The following is a 9138-nucleotide window of genomic DNA, read 5'->3' as shown; positions in this document are numbered from 1 at the left end:
AACTGTGGCTCACAACCCCATATGGAATCTTGTAACTGAATGTGGGGGGAGGGGGTCATAAAATTATGATTTACTACCAGTAACTATTTGATTTGTATATCTATTTTATATACCCATATTCGTAGGGTTGCATAAAAATTTCTGGTGAAAAGAGATTGCCAATGGGAAAAGTTTAAGAAGCCCTTGGCTCTACTAATAGTATTGCATATATAAAGGGCTCTGGAGGGTAAAGAATATATGAAAAGCCAAGTTTATTTCTCTAGACCACAAAGAGCTATAAAATACCCTAATTTCTGAGTTCTTGACATTCAGTATACACCTTTTTCCAGTGACTCACATTTTAAGAACACAAGTTCTCCTTTAGAGCTCCTCCCTGCCCCTCCTATAGATGATTTCTTTATCCTGAGAGAAACTGATTTACAAGTCATCCAAGCCCTCTTTTTCCTGATTTCTTAGTACTTCATTGCCTATCTCACAAAAGAAAAAATGGATTCTGATTTAAGATAAACAGCTGCTGGAATGTTTAGTGAAAACTCCAGTTTGGAGGTGACTGACCTGAGAAAATCTTTGAGAATCTCATTCACAGATCTAAAACTGAGATATTTCCTGCTTCACAACTAATCTAGCTGAGTTTTCCAAAAAAATTTACTCGTCCCAGTGGTCAGTTGGAAATAAAAATTTCCCTGGAAAGATGAAGAGGAGAGGCACAGATTAAAAATTTAAACTGCCTGAATAAAAGTAAGAGTGAATAGCAATGGTATGCAGAGGAAGGCAAGAAGATCAGAGGTGAAATATCCCTACACAGGAATCTTAATCCTTAAGTCAGAACAAACACCACCACCACCACAAAAAAGCATGGTTGTTTCCATAGCAATGAATTATACAATCAAAAGGCAGCTAAATGACACAGTGGATAGAGAGCTGGGCCTGGAGTCAGGAAGAATTATCTTTCTGAATTCAACTAGCCTCAGATACTTATTAGCATCTGTAAAATGGCCTGAAAAAGAAAATAGCAAACTACTCCACTTATTCCAAAATGGGGTCACAAAGAGTTGGACAAAACTGGAAAAAATTACAGAAAACCTACATATGTGGACATAATCAGTCAGGGCTATTCATTATCCAGTTTCAACAATTTGTAGCGAAAACAAATTTCACATCAGGAATCAATAGAATCAACAGACTTTTATTCTTTATTATTAGCTATAAAAGGTCATAGCAATAATCCCTTTACTTATACAAAGGTTCTTAATTTTGTACAATTTTTTTTTATTTAAAAATTTTTTTGTACAATCTTACAATTGAAAGACACCTTACAAAGCAACTTGTGGTCAAAACTTTCATTTCCTGACATATAGCCATCACTTTCTGACACAGAATTATATACTTTATGTTACTTTGCTTCAGTAACATAAGTGATGAAGTAGAAGCTAGATCTGGGTTGAGAAGGACCTGAATTCAAATCCATCACTACTAGCTTTTTGACTTGGGCAATTCACTTACTATTCTCTGCCTCAGTTTCCTCATTTGTAAAATGAAGATAGTAATAACAGTACCTATCTCCCAGGTTTGTTGTAAGGATAAAATAAGACAATATTTGGAAAGAACTTTGTATACTTTAAAGTGCTATATAAATGCGAATTATTAGCAAATGCTGGCTAGTGTTATCTCATTTTATCCTTACACCAATTCTGTGTTGTTGTTAAGGTAGTTATCATTATTCACCATTTGCATATGAAGAAACCGAGGCATTGAGAAGTAATAATTGCTCCAGGTTATACAAGTAGTTAATAGAAGAGCAGGTACTAAGATTGAAGTTTTTTTTTTTAACTTTTATATTTTAAATTATTTTAAGAATGGAGAATCTGCTTCTCCCAGTTCTATGACAAATTCATTTTATGAGGTCAGATGAGTTATTTAATCTCTCAGATTGTCATCTCCTAGATACAAACCAGAAATCATAGTATTGACAGTTGCTTAAAAGTTGTTGCTGTTACTTCTAAACAATTAAATGAAGTTCTTAATTAGATATCTTTCTAGATATAGATAATATCACACAAAATATTGTTTCTAAAAACATTGCTATCATCTCATTTTCCTGGACCCAAATCTTCCTTTAATGGCTGACTTTCTAATGCTTACATGAAACAATCCAGATTTCTTATCTTAGCTTTCAAAATTCACTGCAATCTGGCCCCAAATCACCTTTCTGAACTTATCTTCCACTGCTGAAGGACACAGTTTAATTTAGTGAAAAGGGCACGGGCACTCAGCCTGAATACACTGAGTTCAAATTTTACCTCTGATGCTAGCAGCTAGGGCAATTAATTTACTTTCCCTGGGCCTTTATTTCTTCAATTGTATAAAACAAAAAAAAAGGATTAGACCAGAGGATCCCAGTAATTGGTAATATATGATTCTGTTTCTTGAATCTGCTAAAACCAGCCAGACTGGTTTATCCCCTGCCTTAAACATTTTTTGCACATTTTTGTTTCTGCTGCACTTCTTTCACACATGAAGTGAACTCTCCCCTCCCTTGTCTCCAATTTATATCACTTCTCTCCCATTCCATATAGTTTTGCTTGGCCATCCCAACCCAAGGTAGTCTTTTCCTTCTCTTAATTTCAGTCATACTTTTTATAAATGTAATTTATATGAAGCTCATTATAGATCATTTAACATGGATAGCCATGTTCTGATTCATATGTAGCTTTTTTCCATTTATAGTGAAAATTCAAAGATAGAGATTGTTGCTTATTTATATTGATAACATCAATATATCAATAACACATAGTAAACATAATAACATAAACACAATAATAAAATTATTATGATGATGGTGATGAGGAGGAGAAATGAAAGAAGGAAGAAAGGAGAGAAAAAGAAAGTTGAAATTGAGTGTTACCCCAAGGGCAATAAGGAACTATGTTGTAGGCATGAGTAGGCTACAAGGCATTACTACTTAAGAATTGCCTAAAGGTAAAGTGAGGCAACAGAGAAATGCAGGGCTGAAAAAGAGATATGGAGAGAATGAAAAATAACCAGTAGGAAGCTTTTGTGCTTCATTAATATCTACAGAAGACTGAAAGGACTTCCCCTTCTCCTCCCTCCCCTCCCCCTACAAATAACTCATCTATTCTGTTGAGAAATTATGGAATCTAGGGACAGGGTCACATGGGATGAGAAGGTTGAGTTGTAACTGGGCTTTAGTGGAGAGGAGTGTAACCACATAGAAGATACATTGGATCACTTGTAGGAGAAAGAATCAGGATCTGGGTTTAAATCCTTCTTCTGACACTACATATGTGATCTTGGGCAACTTTAACTCCTTTACATCTCAATTTTCTTTTCTGTAAAATGAGTGAGGTTTAACATATGTGACCTATGAAGAGTCTATCATCTCTAGAATTATAACTTATGCTCATAAGAATAGGTGTTGAAGATGATGATGATGAGAACACATTTGTTTAGTGCTTTGTGGTTATGATGTACTGTATATGTATCATATCACAAGGACTCTATAAGAAGGGTTATTATTTTCATCTTATAAATAAGAAAACTCATGCTCATGTTCAGAGAAGTTAGGTTAAGTTGTTTGTCCACAATTCTATAAAAAGTAAGTATAAGAGCTGAGAATGAAATCCATATCTTCTGTTGCTGGTTCTAGAGCTCTTTTCATTACTCAAAATACTTTGTAGAGAAGGATTATATATATGTGCTGATTGATTATGTCATTAATGTTATATAGTACCCCATAGATACTGAAACATCAAATCATGACTCATGGAGATTAGTTCCTCACTAGATGCAATGAGCAGAAAATATATTTAGTATAATATTCAGCCATCAAGATTCTAAATTTAAGCCACTGTGGGTATATAGATGGGGATTTGACTTCTGAGTTCATTGCTATAAGGAACTCCCGAATGAGGAAACTCCCTAATGAAGATAGGCACATTCTTTGCAATGAAATATCTTCATATATTGCTTGGATAGAGCACTAAGAGAACAAATGAGTAGTGAGGGGTTATCTAACCAGTAAAATGTGTCAAAGATGGACTAAAACCAAGATTTCCCTGGCTTTGTGGCCTTCCATCTATAGTGGTCCTTATTTTAATTGTTTGCTAAATAGTTAGGGATTTTCAACAATGGTGCAAAAGGATTCATGTTAAAAATTCTTTAATGATGTTATAAGCTATAAATATTTGCAGAATATTATGATTAGCATATTAAATTATCCTGAGATTCACAACACATTTTTATTACTGTTGTTGAAAGGGTTTATGGGGGAAAAAGTTGGGAACTATTATACTATAACATATTGCCTCTATAATACTAGCACAAGTATTATATATTGCCAGTAAGTTTTATTTGTACATAATGTGATAAAAATTCTTGAATTCCCAGATGGTCTTCCAATACTTACTTCACATTGAGAAAGACAAAAAACAGTATTTATATGGTGCTAGGCGCTGTCAAGTACTTTACAGATGTTATCTCATTTAAGCCTCACAACCTTGGAAAGAGTTGCTATTACTATCTCCAATTTGCTGTTGAGGAAATTGAGGCAAAAAGAGATTAAAGTGATTTGCCCAAAGTCAAACAGCTAATAAATGTCTGAGTCTAGATTTGAATTTAGGTCTTGCTAACTATAGCCCATGTTCTATTCACTGCACTACCTTAGGTGGCTTATTTGTATTGTCAGACAATACCAAACATGGAATAGATGTTTAATAAATGCCAGTAGAACTGAACTAAATGAAAAATGTCCTATCACTCTCTATCATGTGCCATTGATTTAGGAATATTCCTCAGACTTTAAGGATAAAAGAAGAATCTCAAACAGATAGAATAGCATATCTAAGAAAGGAGAAAACAAGCTTTTAGTTTACACAAATTCAGGAAATTTAGCTGCTTACATGACTTGGATCAGATGAGATTCCTCAACTTTATTGTGGCGAGTTAGAAAACCACCATACATTAAATGCTTACTAAATGCATATGTGGGGCCTCTGTCTTTCCATCCTCCTCAAAAGTAATCTTTTTTCCTTTCTTTTTTTTTTTTCTCCTTCTCACTCTTCTGTTCTCTCTTCCCTTTTTTCATTTCCTTTCTCTTTCCCATTTCCTTCCCTTTCTTTTCATCTCTTTCTTTCTTTTATTTAATTAGAGAGTAAAGTTCTTTACAGTATGAACTGTCTTAATTTAAAAAATTTATATTCCCAGTATTTGCCTCAGTGCTTGGCCTATAGTAATTACTTAATAAATGCTTTTGTATTCATTCCTTTATTCACGTAAGTCAAATAGGATTCCATTTGGTAGAAACAAAGATTAATGAATTGCATAATAATATTAATAGGCAATATCTAGTAAAAATGAAAAAAAAAATGTGAATGAAGGTATACATTTAATATTACACCTGTGGGAAGAAGTAGCTACACAGATGTATTGTGGGAAGGCAGGGTTAAGAATGGGTCTTTGCATTTGACTTTGGGGGAAGGTATGGTAAAAGCCCATCATAGTGTAATACTTGGTAGCTTTTGTTTTATTTACAGATGTAAAGTGAATGTGATTGATTTAGGACAGTAGAGAATTACCATATGATGCCTCTGAATGACAAAAAATCTCCTTACTCATTTGGTTTGCCATTATAAACCACAAAAAATGCCTTTCTTCAGTTACAGAAAGCTTTCCATCATTTTATCCTGGTCAGCTGATCCTGTACTTAGGCTCAGGTTTCTTGTAGTCCTTGACTATGTGTCTGAATTTGTTAAATAATGAAAACAGCTGGGGATTCACCTGCTATAGCAGCCAGAGATGGGGCAGTTGCTGGTAGCAAAAACGTCATAAGGCAAACGAAAGGAAAAAACAAAGCCACAAAGAGCATTACACAGTACAAATGTAGATCATAACTGCTGACCTAAGAAATATCCTTCACAGATATTTAGCATGGGAACCAATCAGTTCAGGCAGCAAAGTAATCTTTGAATATAAATGGTATTCATATGCATGATACACTCAAGTTTGCATAACCACACAGGAATTTTGCATTAATAAGCTCTAGGAATCTGTATGGGGAACAAAGAATGTAAGTCAGTGTTTGAGGTGGGGAGCAGAAATAGGAAGGGAAGAAGATTAATGGGTGACTATCTTTTGTCCTTTTTTGTATCTCTGGTGACTTAATCACAGTGACCACTACATGATAGGTGCTTAATAAATATTGATTGGTGTATGGGTTTTCCCAAATAGGTTAATGTACCATAGTACCCAACTGTATTTATTGATCTATGGAATGTGTATATAAATATACATATAAATATAAAACAAGAGTTTTGAGTTTGGAGTCAGGAAAACTAGGTTCATTCAGTTCTTCTATTTATTACTTCAGTGAGCTTGGGTAAATCTCTTGACCTTTATGGACCTCAGTTTCCTAATCTGTAAAATGAGAAAGTTGATCTGACATCTTATAATTTAATATTCTATAGTATATATATATATGTGTGTGTGCATGTGTACACACACACACACACACACACACACGCATAAAGTAGCAAATAAAAAAAAATCTGACCATGCTTATTTTACACTACTTGATAAATATTCTTCCTGTGAAGAGAGGCACTTCAGTGAGTTCCATTTCTTTCAGTCTTTGTGTTGTAAGACAAAACAAGCCAAGAATTACCGAAATAATAACTCACGGTTCTTTGGCATTCTACTATTTATAAACCATTTTCCTTACAATGTGATGATGGAGGCACTATTGTTATTACTTAAAAATATGTTTTTGGAGAGGATTTTGGAGAAGATTTTAGAAAGATGATGGTTTATGTCAGAAAATTCTAAGCTCTCCAAATCTCTCCCACAGATACACAAAAACAAAAAACAAAATAGCACCTCAGAGTTTATATAGAGGTAAAAATAAGTAAAACTTAGGACAGAAAAGTGGGCTTTCTAGGACAATCAGATAAGATCCAAAGATAGATACCAGGATGGAGGTTTAGTCAATGTAAAGTGTAAACATCTCCAGGCTAGTTCTGCTGAAATAGAAAGCAGGGAGGCCTGGAGATGGCTGGGTTGATAGGTAGCCTCAGACAGGAATTTTCATCTCCTAGAAAGTGTAGGATGTCAGGTGTCTGAGTAGAGGAAGATTGAGAGAAATTTATGAAAAGGGATGCTAGGCCCAATGGTATTGCCAAGGAATCAGCACATGTCTGATAAATACAAAAGCAGTGGGGTGGGGATGCTGCTAAAGATGGACACTTACAGTGGGGCTGAGTTTTTTGTTTTTAATTCCAGACCACAGGGAAGAACAGAAGGAAGACCTTGGGTCAGAAGTACAATCCTTCCAACATTTCAGGACTACAAGCAATTACATTAACAAGCTGCTATAAATACATAAAAAATAATTAAAAAGGCAAAAAAGAAACATCATAACCGTAGAAAATTACTATGAGAATAGAGAAGACAAGAGTTTCTTTTAAGAAGAGGATTAAAGCAAACATAGCCTCTCCTACCCTGAAGAGTAATGTTAAATGATCACCTGCCTAAAAAGAATTCATAGAAGAACCCCCAAAAGACTTTAAAAATGTTATTTCTTAACTCCCAGGCTAATGATTTATTTACTGTGCCACCTAGCTGCCTTAGAGATCTGTAATGTTAAGGAAGAAGATGACCCCTGAAAACTAGAATTGGGAAAATGGAAGTTAATAAAGTTAGAAGAGACCAAAAAATAATAAAACAAAATATAATTAATTAAAAATAGACGTGAAAGTGAAATATCTCATAAGAAAAATAACTGATTTGGAGAATAGAGCAAGGAGAGTAAACATCAGAAAAATCAGACTACTTGAGAACTATAACAAAAATGGAATCTTGATGCAATAATACAAGAAATAAAGAAAATTGGCCTGGCGTGTAAAATAAGAGGGGAAAGTAGAAATAGAAAAAATCTAATTGCTACTTGAAAGAGATCTTTTAAGGAAAACCTACATGTACATAATAGCCAAATTCCCCAAACCCCAAGTCAGAGAAAATATTGAGAACAAGAGCAAAACAATTCAAATATGATAGAGCCACATTTACAATTATACAAGACAATATTATACAATTATACAAGACAATATTATAACCAGCAAAGTTAAGCATAATCCTAAATGGAAAAAAAAAGGATATTCAATGAATAGTCAGACTTTGGGGTTTTGTTGCAAAAGATCTAGATTTAATGGAAAATTTGTCATACAAGATCCAAGAGAAATATAAGGGAAACATCAAAGACTAATTACAAAGACTCAATAAGAACATACTATTTTTTATATGTGAAAATATAAACCATATGTTTAAGATTTTCATTAGTAATTGAGTAGTTTGAAAGAATGTTTGGTTAGAGCTAAAAATGACAAGATTCTAAAAAGCAAAACCATGTAGGAAAGGCTAAAAAGAATATTTTATCTTATATGAATGAGATATGAGAGGAAGAATTGGTGCAGAGGAATTAGATAGAGGAGGACTGGTAGTCCTAGAATCTTTCATCAGGAATTGGTCAAAGAAGGAACAATACATATATATCTAGAATGATAGAAAAGTCTAAATTAAGAAAGAAATAAAAGGGTAAGGGAGGGATTTTTAGAGGAAATCCTGTTCACATCTGATCTGGATTAAAGAGAGAACACATACATCTTGAAGAGAATAAAAATCTTCTAAATTTATAAAGAAATAAGAGGGTGAGGGAATAGGAGGGGGGTGGGGGGTTGGGGGGGTGGAGGGGGGTTGTGTCGGTTAATGGGAATGAGATGGAAGGAATAACATATATTTGGAAGGCTATAAAAGTCTTTTAAATTCAGATAGAAACAAGAGGGCAAGGGGAAAGAATGAGGGGAGAGGATAAGGAGGAGGCCTTGGGAAGGAGGACAAGTTAAATAATAGAACAATGTAGGTAGCAGTAAAGCAGAGGAGTCAGGAGGAATATGAAATAAAAGAAACAAACATAAAATAAAGATCAGGAATAGAGTTTATCATATAAAAAAAGTAGGGATAGTAATCATGACCTCAAAGTTAAAGTTAAAATATTTAATCAAAAGAGAAAGATAGGGAAACTACACTATATGTCACCCATATTAATCAATATTGTTTTAGACTACCTAA

This window comes from Antechinus flavipes, chromosome 1, assembly GCF_016432865.1.
Source record: "Antechinus flavipes isolate AdamAnt ecotype Samford, QLD, Australia chromosome 1, AdamAnt_v2, whole genome shotgun sequence".
Classification (NCBI taxonomy): domain Eukaryota; kingdom Metazoa; phylum Chordata; class Mammalia; order Dasyuromorphia; family Dasyuridae; genus Antechinus; species Antechinus flavipes.
This window is presented reverse-complemented; position numbering follows the sequence as displayed.